Here is a 16,026-nt window from a genome sequence, read left to right as displayed (position 1 = left end):
GATAACGCGAAATAGCCTGTTCTCGTGTAAAAATAGATGTTCTCGTATCGATCCCCGCACGAAAACATTATTATGCGAACGCCGTGGAGAAAAAGTATGCAGAAGGGGTCGATATGGAGAAAGCAAAAGATTCGTGATGGTCGGCGTCACGACTTCGACTAAACAGATTCTATCGCGTACTCTGCTCTATATATATATATATATGTGTGCTATTACAGCGCTTATATTCCTTTTTTTCACCGGGTAACATGCGACGTGTTAACCCTATGCGCCATGAATAATCCTACAATTATGTTGATCATAGTAATTAGTTAAAAGTGCACAGGAAGCCACACTTGTGTTAAAGTACGCGGCGTTCGTTCGACCATTACATTATTCAAGCGTAATATTAATCAATTTCGTCACGTGAATCTCACGATCGAAAGGTAAGAAGCGTATTTTACTTATAAAACATAGTTCGCCTAAAAATGCAAGACAATAATTTATTTTTTTTTTTTTTTTTTTTTTTTTGTGGCAACGCAAATTCAGAGTTTCTAGCTGCCAACTGATTTATCAAGCGCAGAGCACCACTCGCGACTGCAGTATTGCAATTTTCCAGATGCGAAAATAGGAAAGGTATCTACTTTATTTCCAGGGAGATCCCGGCTGAATGAGGATACACGGTAAGAAAGGGTGGCGCCGGGGGATAAGAGTAAGCCGCGGAGCGAAGTAATTTCACACGAGAGAGTAGGGTCTCGCTGGGTGAGAGAAGATCCCGCGGAGCTATAGTCTTATCTCGGAAATATAGCGGGCACATCCTCCCCCTGCGAAAATTATATTCTTGGAAAGCAGAAAATTGCTTCGCTTCAGCCCGTCCTCTGTACAAGCGCTCACAGTATACCGATATTAAGTTCTTGTAACATTTTTGCATGCGATCAATTATCGTATTATCATACAGAGATGCAGAGACATTAATTTCCGATAAAATATGCGAAATCGAATCCTTTCGATTGATACGACGGCAATTAATGCTGAATATGATTTCAAAATCCATGTTCGATTCGAGTATAACCGGCTCGCGCTTCAAACTAATGGATTTAAAAACAAATCCAACGATGTTGATTATAGTGTGCCGACCGATGTGCGTTTAACTCTCTTGATTGTTACGGTCACGGTACGTCCCGTTAGTTGCTGGTGAAACGAAATGACAGGGCTGCGTCGGTGATTCGAAAATAATGGTTATTCCAACACGAGGGACAACAGGGATCGCGTTAATGACAAGAGATTAGTGTCTTGGCACCTGATCCTTGGGCAAATCTATCGAAATAAACTTCTCTTCATCGATATGTTGTACAAATAAAAAAAAAAAAAAAAAAAAAAAACTTGAAAGATACAATAATAAAGTGTTGAATGCTAAAAGTTCGCACGTAAATATCCAAAGTGCATTCTTGCTTCGATGTGGAATATCTCGTTGACGGAGATTTCATCTTTCCGCGGGGCGGATAAGTGAATAAACAATATATCAGGATTATTCAAAGTCATTTGCTCGCGTTGTCGACCCATTACGCACCGGCGGATCATACGTCACGACCGTTCCGAAGTCCTCGGAGGCACAGGTCCTTTGGATACCTGTAGAATCCTAGGAAATGGGGTGGGGCGAATGGATGGAGATTTATAGCCGCTAGGAGACAGGGTGTAATCATACACATCGCCCCATCAACTCTGTAACTGTGATTTACCGTGGGAATTCTAAAAAGTTCTGGAGCTTCTACCGTATTTTCGCCCAAACTCTCCGAATTTCGGTACACGGCTATGACGACTGTCATATGTCAAATCTACGTGACATTCGTGAACCGTATATGTCACAAAATGCTAAGAACGTTTTATTCGAACGAATGTATAAAACAAACTTTATAAAAATCTTTTGCAACAGAGTAGAGTGATGGGCTCGAAACATAACGTGGATTAAAATATTGTTTCCGAAATTTTGATAATGATAAAAGTGAATAAGGAAAAATTAATTTCTTCTTCGCGCATTTGCAAAATAATCATAGCGAGTGCAAAACGTTTTCTCGAAAGAAAAAAAGATTCGTTAAATGGTATCAAGTGAGACGTCTTCTTTGAATGATTATCCGTAGCTAAATTGCGAGTTAACTTTGATCTAACGGGTTCGTGTGTTCGCGACAGTCATGCCACAGGGCCGAGTCATGTATCGGGCAAAGCCCTGGAGGGGTACGATCGGTGGGAGGTGAATGGACCGTGATACGACCAGTACATCATCTTCGCCGGGAACTGAATTTCTATAGCCACGATGCGCGACGCGAATTCCCGCTATGGGGCTTTATTTTTGGGCGCCCAACAACAGCTGACGGTTATAAATTGGAATGTAACGCGTCGGGCACGCGACGGACGTCGTCGTCGTTTGCCCCTTCCTGCATCGCCGGAGATTTTTCCATGACTAATTTCTTTCGACAATGGAAAATTCAACAGAGTCATATATATTATTATTATTTTTTTTTTTTTTTTTTTTTTTTTTTGCAAATGTTTGCAAGTTGTCGCGGTTGTGCATATAATTATGTAAAAATGTGTTGATAATTATTGTATAAAGACTTTAGTATATATACTACGAGATGATTTCGCGCCGTTATCGATCCGAGAGTCTTCCAGATCGAAATAAAGAGATTCGGAGAAGATCCACGACGTCAGTATCCGACTCTGCCGCTCGTGGAGAGATCGTAGCGGATGTTATAGGATATAGGTGCGTACCCAATAACCCCATCACGTCGGAGATGCTTCCTCGGTATAAATAAATCAATATAACTCGCTTCCACCCTTAGATACCGCCCTCTCTCGCCGTAAGGAAGTGACGTATGAGGCTCGCATCCTCAAGGCGAGGGTTGAGGAGGCCACCCTGTTATTTCACAGTTAGGCTCGTCCCTCTCATACCCCTCTAACTCTCTCAACCATCTTCCTCCAACCGTCTTCTACCATCCAGACCGACCTGTGTGTCCCTAGTGCCGCTTCCAAGCGCGCACGAGTCCCTGGGGAAGCTTTTGTCCTCGAGCTGTAAGCGACTTCCTGACAGGCCAAGTTTGCACCTGCTCTCCTTCTAGCTCGTCCATGTCTCTCTCTCTCTCTCTCTCTCTCACTTCTTCCAGCCGCCCTCGATATCTCTTTCGCTCGTTGTTTCACGCGCTCCATCTTTCTCTCTTTCACCGTCTCCCCTTCGCGAGCTCCGCCTAATCTTACGTCGCCCGTACCACCGCCATCACCACCCACCGACGTTACCGGCGTGTAATTTATTCGGGATGGGTATCCTCTCTCTTCGGCCAAAAGTAATCCGTAGATCAGCGCTCCGGATAAACCGGGCGTGTCATTATATACGTTCATCGAAATTATTTTCAAATAATCCTCGCCGTCGACACCTCGAATTCGCTTATCTTAATTAAAATTATCCTTACTACGGGTCACGGGGTTAAACTGATGTTTACGCGATTTACGGTAATAATGTCGGCGATAAACCTACTTAAAGCGACGGGATTTATAACCAATTTTTTGTAAAGATGCGAAGAATATTGCTCATTATACAAAAGTTCACGCGTATCAATTCGCAATATTCAATAATCTCATTCTTGAATTAAATATAACACTCTAAAAGTTATATCAACGTTTCTGCGAAAGGGTTTATGAACAAAGCAAACCAAAATTAAATTATAAAGCAAAATTGCTCTTTTTTTTTTTTTAAACACATCACGGAATAAATGAGTAGTGTTTCAAGGTTGTTGAGCAACGTCGTGACGTAATTGTTATTTTCCATTTGCGAGCAGAAATACCGTCTTTCTTCAAAAGAAGGCGACGGACAGAGATTCGTGTTCGCGTAGATGTCGGAGATGCCGGGTGATTAATGATGCCCGATAGACGTAATTTGTTGCGGCTTGCAAACTCGGGGATGCCGTTTCTCGGTACGTCTTTCAAATTCAAATTATTGATAAACAGGATGGTGTTTGTAACAGCCGGTACGAGATGCTGTCGGACGAACCGGGACGACTTCACTAAGCACGAACGATACTGTAATTAATTTCAGACAGCATATTTACACGATTTTCGTTATTTCGAGATAATTATTATTGCATCTCATCTTCTAATAATAGAAAATTCTTGCGCTCGCGAGCAAAAAGAGAAACTCGTAACGTGATAATATAATATGCCCAACTAAGAATTATATATTATTATTGTAAAATCATGCGCAGATATTGAACAAACTCTGATCGTTGAGCTTAGACGTTACCGCATTACCCAGGTAATTATTCAGGTTTTGTAGATAATAATATGCGTCCTCATTTATCTACACGTGAATTTAACATTAATTAACGATCATCACGATGGAGAAGGTGAAAAAAAAATGCGAAATAAAGGATAATTTAATCGAATTAAAATACAACGTAAGCCGTATCGATCGCGCGCTATCTAACTCGAATGAAAAGACATAACTCGTAGTTGGAATAAAGATACGAGAATGATACGCGCGCAGTCGTTTTAATCGTCGTGTCGCTAAGTGTGCGAGTGTGTTTTTCGATCGTGATCGCAAACACAATGTTGTCATTTAGCGCGGCGAACGGATGCGCGATTATCATTAAACGTGCGATGGCGAGAAACGGCGTAATGGAAACGGTCGAAGGGCTTGGACGGTCAAACCGACCGATAAGATCGAACAAAGGTGTTAACTTAACTTAACGGCGACAGCTGAGAATACCGGGCATCGGTTATGCGCACCCAACGCGCCTTCTTCACTTCCTCCATTAAACGCAAATTCGCAATTAACACTCTTTCGTACGCGACAGCGAAATTTACGCTGCCACTTAGCGTGTATAGGGATCGCACCACCTTTCGCTCGCATTCTAAGCCCTTATAGGCGTTTTACAGGAGAAAACATATCCAGTGCAACAATAAAATATTGTCAAAAATATATCATTGTTTCTAAAAAACACTTATTAATCTTTTTTTCCTCTCTTTCTGAATTCTAATCTCACATAAAAAGTTAATTTGAAAAATGTGTGCTTTACCAATCTTACCCAATAACATTTTCTCATTTAAAAATATTTAATTGCAATACTTTTTATGTACCTTATTGTATAAGTAAGTTTGTACATCAAATAGAAGTAATACTCTTAAGAAAAAATTATTGTGTTCAGCCTTTGTGATGATTTAATGTTTGTAGATTAATTTTCATTAATAATTTTCGTTAATAGAGAATTCATTATTATTTCCATTGTTATACAAAAGTAAGGAACGCTATGATTAACCAAATACTATAATTCACCGATTTTTACGCATTGACTAATTATACTTATTTGCTTTCGGATTGGCCAATAATTCGATAAAAATCGATAACCATCTCATGACGCGAGTGCTTGTGCATTAATATCATAAATCAGACACTTAATCTTCGAACGAGCAAAATCGATGCGATAATGCCCCGCCTCGTGGCGGATCTCACAATCGTGAAAGTACAGCGTCGATATCGGATATGGCAATCAATCAATATTGCATTTTTTTATTTTATTAAAAAGGAGCAATAGATATTTAATCAAAATTCTTGATAATTCAATGTTGTGTATTTTTGTAAAATTATATGATCTGCGCCGCGCGTCTTTAGGATCGTTTATTGTGCCACGATTTATCTCTTCGAAATTATAAACGCAGTTGACGTTCGATGCCTACGAGGATATAGTTAAATTAATAGCACGCGCGGAGAACGTACAACGAATAATCGGATAGGCAAAGGCCCGACTCTCGGCCGTAGGTTGTGGACGGTTAGAAATCACGACGAGTGACGTCATTGCTCGTGACACGCGCCGGTTTAATTAACGTTACAATGCCAAATCCGCGTGCGTGTGCGCGCCGGAAGGTGGAAACCGAGCAAGGCAAGGGTCGACGCGCCGTGCCCGGATAAATCGCGTATCCGGTCGCGGAACCTCCTTTCTTTCTGGCACTCTGCCTGCCGACCTCCGATCCGCCCTCCGGGGGCCCCGGCCACCACGTTCTCCGAATTACCAGACCCGTACCGCTGCAACAGCTCTGCACTTAGCGTAAATTCACGGCGAATCGACGGCGCTCGACGTTCCCTTTCCCTAGCCTCTCCGCTCCTACTCCACCACCATCTCCTCCTCTTTCTCTTTCCAACTCTACTATTCTATGGAACGATCGCTTCCATGTCGCTAATATATATATATATATATATATATATATATATATATATATATACATTCCATCGATATATTTATGAAAAATGTTCGCCTACTGTCATGGTTAAGTTCAAGATTAACGATACGTAGAACAGAATCAAGAGTATCGCGAAACCTCCAATAATTTGTCCAAGTCAGCAAAAGCCAGAGCCACGAGTTTCGAGAAATTAATACCGATATCGGATGGTTCAGCTATTAAATTTTATCTACTTAACAAGACGTTCAACGTTACGATCTCGATATAAGATCGTATTCATCCCGATTTTTATCCCGTTCCTTTCGCACGTTTTATGCTCAGGTATTCGCCTAACATTTTTTTCCAATTATTCGCAACAACAATGTATGAAAAGTACAAGGATCATACATGAAAAGACGATAGAATCGAGACATCAAAGCGATATTATTCAAAGCGATATTAGTCACCGCGAACTCTCTCTCTCTCTCTCTCTCTCTCTCTCTCTCTCTCTCTCTCTCTCTCTCTCTCTCTCTCTCTCTCTCTCTCTCTCTTCCCTTCTTACGCAACGCGTGCACATTGCGAGGTCGTGAATCGCGTGAGTGCGTGTGCGTGCTACGGCCATGTGTCGCAGACCGGCCACGACACACGGGACCGAGATAGGAGAGATTTAAAATGTTACGGCAGGTCGGGAGGACTAAATGATGATAAACTATCTCGGCAGTCCCGGTAGGCTGACCCTGGCACGACGACTTGAATTACGGCCGTAAAACAAAACTACCCGATGCCAGGCGTGCTCGACGAAACGAAAGACGTATTCGCGCCAATCTGTCCGAGCGAAGCGCCGAAATGCATAATCACGCGCAGAACTCGCGTGGCTTTTTCGACTCGTTTGCACTTTTTTATATCCCCGCGCAGATTCGTATAAACGTATATAAATTCGCGGTAAATTATTTAAAAAATATTGATTAAGCATTATATCATTTCATAAAACGTGTACTGTACTTTTCGCATAATAAGATATCTCTGAAATAATTGAAGCTACGACAAATTTAAAAATCATCGTCGCGATGAGTTTATCAAACAATAGATTATAACATGATATCGATATTATTATATTATTACAACATACGACGTGAAAATCTACGGAACAAAAGAATACTCGAAAGCGTCCGCTGCCCACGGCAAAGGCGCGTTTGCTTATAGAGATCTTAATGCGATTCGATGGGTAATATATCACCGTGGACCGAGGGAACGCCATAAATTCAACGCCAGTCTCCACTGTGGGATTAAACTCGCGACTCCGTCCGGATATTCAAAAGACGCGCGCGCGCGCGCGCGCTTTTGTAAAACGCGACAATTCCGCGTCGTAAAATCGCGATCGAATCGGGATTTTCTCCGCGAGTTACGTCGGCACGAATTTCCCCTCTGTCCGCCATCAAGTCCCGATCTCACCTCCCGCCGCACACAGCCGGGATTATTAATTCCCTCGTTAAAATCCGACCCGCGGCGTCGCCACGGTTTGTTATTTACGAACGAAAATTGTAAATACGAGCGCACGCGTATCGGCGCGCGACCACTCCCGCAGCCGCGAGCAATTAATAATCGCATCGGAGCTAATTAAATCCGGAAAACATGCAAATGCACTGTTTATATTTCAAAGCGACGGTCGATCGAGTGCAACGACTGATGGTGGTAGCAAGGGGGAGAGAGAGAGAGGTTAACTCGCCGCGGGGAAGAGCGAGAAATCCCGCCCGAGGGGAATTCGAATTATAAATTGTCCATAAAAATGCATAAAACACAATCGCGCTCTATTAATTACTGTTTTACGATCGCACGCTGCCGTCTATTAATGCGAGCCCGCTGCAACGGGAACGGTCGCGGGGGTCAATCGAAAAAAGATTGGATATACGATTTATCGTAAAATCGACGATGTACATTTCGGATAAGGATTATCGGAAGAATCGAAATGGATAAAAAAAATAATTCGCTTAATCTTTTCGGTGACCTAGCGTTCTTCGGTGACTGAATATCGTTTCATTCAAAATGTCGACTATAGCCGTTTGCGAGCGCTTGGCTCTCTCCTGGCCGTTTTAATCGAAAAGATTAATCCAAGTTTACCAAGAGACTCGCTGCTAAGAGAGAATTACTTACGGGAGAGGTATAGTATCGCACGTAGATTAATTCGATCGGAGCCGGACGTGGTAATCTCGTCGTGTAATCTGCGAGAAATTATTTGTCGAGAAGATCGCGAACGTTTTACTCTGCAACGGCACGGATCGTTCAAACGCGCCTTGCTCGTGCTGCCAGCTAACGAGGAACGCGAGAAGCGCCCGCGACGCCGTCGGCAACGCCGCGCGGCGTCCCTCGCTCGAACTATCGTATTCGCTCGTCCCCCGTCCATCTCGTCTCTCTTTCCCCGAACGGCACACGATGATCGCACTATGCGGCTGATGTGCACTCTCAGGGTCCGCGTGGCGAGATCGACGACGCGGCGGAAGGAGAAAAGGACATTCGCGGGCGAGAAGGAAGAGAACGGTGATGCGCGATCGACGGTGTCGTGGCTAGAAAGAGAGACAGTGGAAAGAGAAAGAGGTACAATCGAAAAGGAAAGATAGAAGATCACCGCGCTCACCCCGCTTCTTTCTTTCCTACTCCTTTTTTTTTTCCTCGTCGGGTAATTACGTCGTTAAGCTCGAGGCAATTAAGACGCAAGAAATCGAGCAACAATCACATTTACGAGGCTGCCGCTTCGCTACGGTGTATTGATCCACGATGGTGGCCGGAGGGGGAGGAGGGAGGGGGGGGGAGAGAGAGAGAGAGAGAGAGAGAGGAAAGAGCGAGCCTGTCGGTTGAGCGAAACGGAAAGAGAAAGGGAAGACACAGGCGAGGAGCAGTCGGACAAAAAGAGCGCTGATGTTTTGTTAGAATCGAAGTACCGAGCACCGCGCACCGAAGCGAGGATTTTTCCGGCCGACGCAGCAGCCATTCGATAAAACCGGACGCATAACTGCCTTAGTAACTGCGGAAGTCGATGCTGCCTGAACATTGACGACGAAAAATTCGAGATTTACTATTCTCGCGTTTAGATGAATCCCCAGCAAAGTTCAATCATATATAATCTCGGTCAAAAGATTCTCATCACATGCGAAAAAACATTGATCAATGTAAGTATAAATAACCTTCCTTCGATAATATTCTATATCTATTTGATAATAAAACGTTATTTATAACTTAATCAATGAATTAATCATTATTGTATTCGTGATTGCGCATTACTGTGAAATGAAAGCGACTTTCAGTAACACTCATTAATGATACCTAATAAAACATAATAATGAGCATCTGTTCTCGAGGGTACGTTAGCATTTCGCAAGAAACATTCTCCGGATGGTTCCTAAAACGGCGACCGCGACTCGTCAAAGAGGCTTTTCCTTCAGCGCCGCCGTAAAAAGACACATATCAAAGTAGACGCATGCCACGCTTGGCTACATAAAGTGTATTATACGTCGGCAGGTAAACTATCGTAGGTCCTGGGGAAAGGTAAAAGGAAAACGCGCAACCATATTTCCGAAGGGGATCGAATGGAATTGTCCACTGCAAGAGCTCAATCAATTTCAAAAGCATCCGTAATCAATATGAACACATGTGCGCGCTAATGAGTGAGTAAATAATAAAATATTTATATATTATATATAAATATTTTTTATCGGTTTAGAGAGCGAGCGAGAGAGAGAGAGAGAGAGAGAGAGAGTCGCTGATTTTTTTGTTAATAAAAATTTTTTGGATACCCTAATTCGCGAATATATTGACGTTCGCTTAATTCTTACGAAATACAAAGCTAATTCATAAAATATAAATGTTAATTCACGACGACGTGATAATGAGTGAATTTAATTTGAACCTAAAAGAGAAATTAATTCCAATCTAATCTAAAATTAGCTGGAAAGAAATTGGAATTAGCTAAATAGAGAAGTGAAAATCTTCCATTCAATTTATTCCTGATATTCTGGTATAAAAGAGAAAAGGAAAAGAATTCGGCATATATCGATATATTCGACATAAACGCGCGGCAAATCAAAACAATATCAAACTAGTGGAGTTCATTTATCGTGCAGTTGCTCAAACACGAGACACAAAGGCGTACCGCTATCACAATAGTAAGACGATTATAAGTCACTGCTTTCGATTTATAGACAAATTCGTCTCGCACTTTATATCGGCATGCTTTAGCGATACGCGATATATATACTATTCGCACACTGAGAAAAAAAATTGTTAACTTGACCAAATGCATTCAACTGATTACTATTTCTTTAATTGAAATATTTAAGTATTTAAATTAAATGACATTAAAAAAAAAAAACTTTTTTTCCTCAGTGCAGATACATTTTAAATGCTACTCGTATTGGTTTTTCATTCTAATATTCAAGTTTATTCGTTGAATAATGATGTAAATTTTTATGTATGTGTTCTGTGCTCGTCCGTATACTTTGTTTATGTAAAAGTAAAAATTGACAGATGCATTTGTACAATAATATGTTTATCTGTCACAAATAAACGCAAGATTATTATGGCGAGTAATAGCAATCTAAAGTACTTGCATTTTAAAATGATATATAGATAATTTTTCAAATATGATCGCGCGATATAATAATAACTCTCTTACGCCGATGTTTCAGTTTAATTAGGATTTAAGTATCAATAAATGATCTGTCGCGCGCGATTGAATTATGTCGAAGAGATACATTAATCGTTTTTGTACTTAAACGAGGCAATACATCGATCGTTTAATGAAAATTCGCTCACATTATACGACGGGATCGAATTTATGCGGCAATTGTGCTTAAAGCGCAGCCATACAAGTGGAATTACTTTACATTAATTTTATCACGAGCTACGATAAAGACTGAAATACATTACGTTGGCTACTTGCTCCGCGATCATCTCTCGAATCTAAGTACGAAACACGTTCGTTATTCTCTTAAATACAAACGGTATAAAATTGTAGGATATCCAAGCAGGTGGTAAAATTTATCCAGCAGTTCGGCCGATCCTCGACAAACGTAACGATTTTTAACGAGCGATAACGAGTCCTTTTTCCACCGCGCAAGAACAAAGGATGGATTGTTATTTATTCTACGTGATATAACGCGCGAGAATAACACGAATTCTTATCGATCGTATTTATCTTCGTGACCCGTTAGAATTCTGGCGCGATCATTCCCCGTCTATAGCTCGAGTATTCTAAAGAGTATTCGCTCGACATTCGTAATGACACTGTTGCGCTTCTGTTACGGAGTCCACACCCCCCCCCCCCCCGTGCATTCACCTTCGTATTAATTATTCAGTAGTGATATAAAGTATCGAGGTATCGTTGTGCTACGCGATAAAGATACAAGGATTGCCTTTTCCTATCGCCGTTTATCTCGGCGAGATATAATTTATCGAATTGTTTTTAAATTCCACTTGGAAGAAGAGAAGCAAAGCATACGAGCGGGATAAGGAAACAAGAATATGTGGAGAAAAGAGTAGTGGGAAGAGGATGATAAAGTTGAGAGCGGCCATGGCGTCAGCTGTTTTATCCCGGGGACGCGCGTCTGTTTGTTTATGCCCTTTTGTGCTCTGAAAACCCGTCCCGATATCGCGCAAATACTTTTTCCCACTTTGTGCTTTTTTTAATCTTTTGTATAAACTTAATAAGCGAAAAGAAGCGAGTAATTAAAAAGAGATAACGCCAAGAAACGAGACGACATTCTTTCATGATGGCGACGCCCCTTACAGTAGGTCGGTTCATAAATTTTCCAATATTGGCGAAATCAACGATGGCGACGAAATTTTCGACGTAATTTACGACCGTCATTACCGAGATAATTTGAGTAATGCGTATTTAAAGCACGGCAACAATGAGGTATATTGCAACGCGTAACTGTTTCATCCTCTCCGCCGCAGATAAGTCAGAGGCATGTCTCGCGAAATGCTTGCACAAACCTGTCATGTGAGCGATACACTACGTTAAGTCGCACGACGATTATCAGGAACGTAACGCGACAGGTGCGCGTCGATAACGCCATCGACAATAATTGCGAATCGTAGTCGATGGCCGTACACGGCGCGTCGATCCAGCATAACATATTGTATATCAGGATGACACTTCCGTTACACGATGACGACGCCGACTGATGTCGATCAACGAAATCATTTTCCTTCCATAAAATTTCGAACAAATGTGAAAACGCGTAAAAAATTAAACTCTAAAAGAAAAGATCTCTTTTTTTTCAACGAAAACTTTGTTTAAACTATAATTGCAAGAACAAATGTCTATTGTTAAAGAATTATGACGAGTGGGAATAACTCGAAAAAATTAGTAAAGAAATTGAGAAAGAGATAGAATAAAATATATCGAATTTAAGAAGCGCGAAAATAGAAAATCGGAAATGATCTCGTCGAAATTATCTATCATTTGCGTCTCTTTAAGAAGATTTCTGATAAAACTGTTTTTTGATGAATCGCTAGAGATGAATAAGAATAAAATAAAAGTTAATGTCTCGTATGAGCTTTCATTCAGATCTTTTTTCTCGTTTATATATAATATATATATAACTAGTTGTTTTTATATATAACTAAGTAATAATACTGTTTCATTGATTTTCTATTAATAAAATGAAATGTGATTCTAAGTTAAAATTAACAGAACCTTTAATTGAAAAAAATATATTATATCATTTTAAAGATAAGTGGTAAATTTTAGTTTTTCTTAAAAAAAAAAAGATTCAACTAATTATGTCAAGGTCAATATATATATGAATCATTAGACAGATTACATATACTATAAAGTTACTTACAGTACAGTTATCTCTCGTAATATGTAGTTGCCTTTCATAGCAGATCGTAGCGATATTAGAACAAGATCCAAAGTTTTATTCGGTTAATCACCAAACCACCTGTGCCAAGGAGAACTTAAGCAAAGGCCGATCTTAATATTAGTACGAAGAGCAACTAATTGTATGTACTATGAAGTATTTACTTCATAAAACAGATTCAATAATTGAAAGCTCGTATCAGTTTCGACATCATTACTCGAATCATTATTATTTCTTTATATTAAAGTGTTAATATTAATTTAACATATATACTATGAAACGATAAAAATTTCGCGATAAATTTAAAATGTATAAAACGCGAATATTGACGAAAGGAAAATCAAGGAAAATTGTCGTAAACGACGAAACGTACTTCCCCGGATTTCCTCGTTAAGAAATAAAATGGATTTAAACCGCCAAATGGACGATCTGGGCGTGAAGATCTTCGGCGGACCGCGTAATCCGGATCACGATTAAAACGTGAAAATAACGTCGTTACGTCGCAAACGGTGAATCGTCCTCGACGCCGGGTGTCCTGCCGAAGAGAATCTCGGTCGAGCATGAGGGGAGGAAACGAACGCGGGAGGGGGCGGGGGGGGGGCACAAAGAGGGGCAAGCCGGAGTAACAGTAACGGACGTCGACACAGGGTTTGCGCGGAGGGTAACTCCCGTCGGAGTCTCCTCCGACGGCGAAGAGGGATGGAAACGGGAATACGATTGGTTTGTGAGGGTCGCCATTCACGGGGGTCGCCGGTGCCGTTTGGAGTCTGCGCTCTTCCTTGATCCCGAGAGAAGCGTTTTGCTCGTTTCCAGAGAGAAACGAGAGGAGGATGATGGGGAAGGCGGAGGACGTGGAAGATCCTTTACGCCGAAGGCCACAGAGAGAACAACGGGGAAGGGAGAGACGGAGAACATTGTCGGCCGACCAACCGGCGCGGCTTGACGGACGTCGCGACGCCCTACGTCACCTTTATCGCCGACGCCCTTCCTCCCTTCCGTCTCTCCTTTCGGCCTCTCGCTTCACTCCTCCTAAATGGGAGAAAGAAACGATCCTACAGTTTTTACGTCCTCTATATAGACGCCAGATCGCGAGCTACTTCTCCCTCTTTCTCTCTCACTTTCGACATCGCCAAATACGAATCTGGAGATGTTCTTTTTCGTCTAAAATGGCTATCGATGAAAGAGAGAAGTATCCTTCTTCTTTATTTCTTCAAAATTGCGCAAATGTTCTTGCGACGACGATATATGATAATTTTTTACATTAATAATATAATTCTACAATAATAATTCAATAATTATATATTATTATAATTAAATATTTTTTTAAATGAAACGTACGTTAATTGATATTATTAAGCGACCGTATCTTATTTCCGTTATACATACGTATAGCGAATATATGACAACTTTGTGTGTTAGACGAAATAGAGGTTGGTAGATCGGCCATCGTATTCTTGGCATAGGGTCAACGGTATGACGGTACACTTAAGGCGTTATTTACGACGTCGTTTCGTCGCTAATGTTTCGATTGAGGCAGGTCGGGGTAGTTGCCCGATCTGTTTATGACGAGAACAAAAATTCCGCAAAAGATTGAGGTATCGCGTGGCCCGATGCAACAAGCGGGAAAAGCGAAAACGCACAGTGAAAGAAAATGTAACCGGATCCAGCGCCGTACCGAAACAACCTGCAGAGGTTCGCATTGATTCGTAAAAATATACAACTTGTCGCGTCGTATTTCTCGAAACGTCACGATAATATTTTTCATATTCATTTCATTTTCTATGTCTTGCGTTTCGTTCCAACAAAGTTGACATCGTACGTAACGATTCGTGTCAAAAATATTCCGTGAATACCTTTGATAAATATATAACTTTAAAAATATTAAAATTGCAAAGTATAAGATCATATTATCGTGTTAAAATATTTTATTTATTCGTGAATTTTGAAAAACACATTTATATATTTCACAGAGAAAAATAAATTTAGAAAGAATTAATATTATAAAGTATTTTATTAGAGAAAAATGTAGGTATATATATATACATAAATTGTCGGTTTGAAGCAAAAGAACCTTACGAAAATCTTGATGAAAGCAGACAGCTCTTCAAAAAGAAATACGCATTATATCGGGCCGGTAATATAATGGTATCGACTTTGACATTGTTTTCACGGCTTCTACTACTACAGGACGAATTTATTGAGCAAAGAGAATGTGTGAGACAGGTAACCTCAGAACGTAAGCAACGATGGCAGGGATCGCGGAAAGGGGGATGGAAGAGAAAACAAGAGAATGAGAGGGGAACAGATAGGTATAGATAAGTTCGTGGTAGGTGGTAATATGATGGAAGGACCAAGCGATGTATTTAAATTTAAATATAATGCAAATCGAGCGAGATAAGATGAATAATAATCGTAACGACAGGGGCGGATGACTCGGAGCGAGGGGGAGGGCACCGTCGTCGAAGAGAAAAGTGGGGGCGGTTTCATTGTCGATAAGATAACGTCCAAGCCATCTCGCAATTACTAGGCTGTTTGATACGTATATAGCGACGAAATTATCTGATAATGGAAAAAACATATACCTGCTCATAAATCCCTTCGAGCGTAAAACTCGACATAAAACTGAGAGTTTTGAATAAACAGAAATATATGTTCTAAAAATGTCTATTTACGAAATGAGAAGAATATCTCTTACTCGTTATTATTATTAGCGCGAACAATACTCATTGCTGGTTTTAATATAGCTCTAGACTTTTTTCTCCGCTTGGACCGAGTTCCAATTTTAATTTTTTATTGCGCGTCGCCATTAGTCGCGTTTTCCCGGCATCGCCGCTTTATTGACGGGCGCATCTGCCGTTCTTTACACTACCGAGTGCACAATGCAGCGCCGACGATTACCTGGATTATTTACCGCTGCCGGGAAAAGTTCCATAACGGCGTCGCGTCAATAATGTAAATTCGACGGCGTATCCAACAATAAGCGCAG

General features: G+C 41.0%; 1 protein-coding gene across 2 annotated transcripts in view; it reads right to left on the bottom strand.

The window, feature by feature from the left end:
* Hth (Meis homeobox homothorax) overlaps nucleotides 1–16,026 on the bottom strand; it is a 384,416-nt gene that overhangs the window by 173,494 nt on the left and 194,896 nt on the right. The gene's annotated exons all lie outside the window — the stretch shown is intronic.

Source organism: Polyergus mexicanus, unplaced genomic scaffold (genome assembly GCF_030449975.1).
Source record: "Polyergus mexicanus isolate NDT 795.1 unplaced genomic scaffold, iyPolMexi1.0 SCAF_8, whole genome shotgun sequence".
Taxonomy (NCBI): domain Eukaryota; kingdom Metazoa; phylum Arthropoda; class Insecta; order Hymenoptera; family Formicidae; genus Polyergus; species Polyergus mexicanus.
The sequence above is the reverse complement of the archived record's forward strand: the minus strand, read 5'-3'. Positions and strand labels throughout refer to the sequence as shown.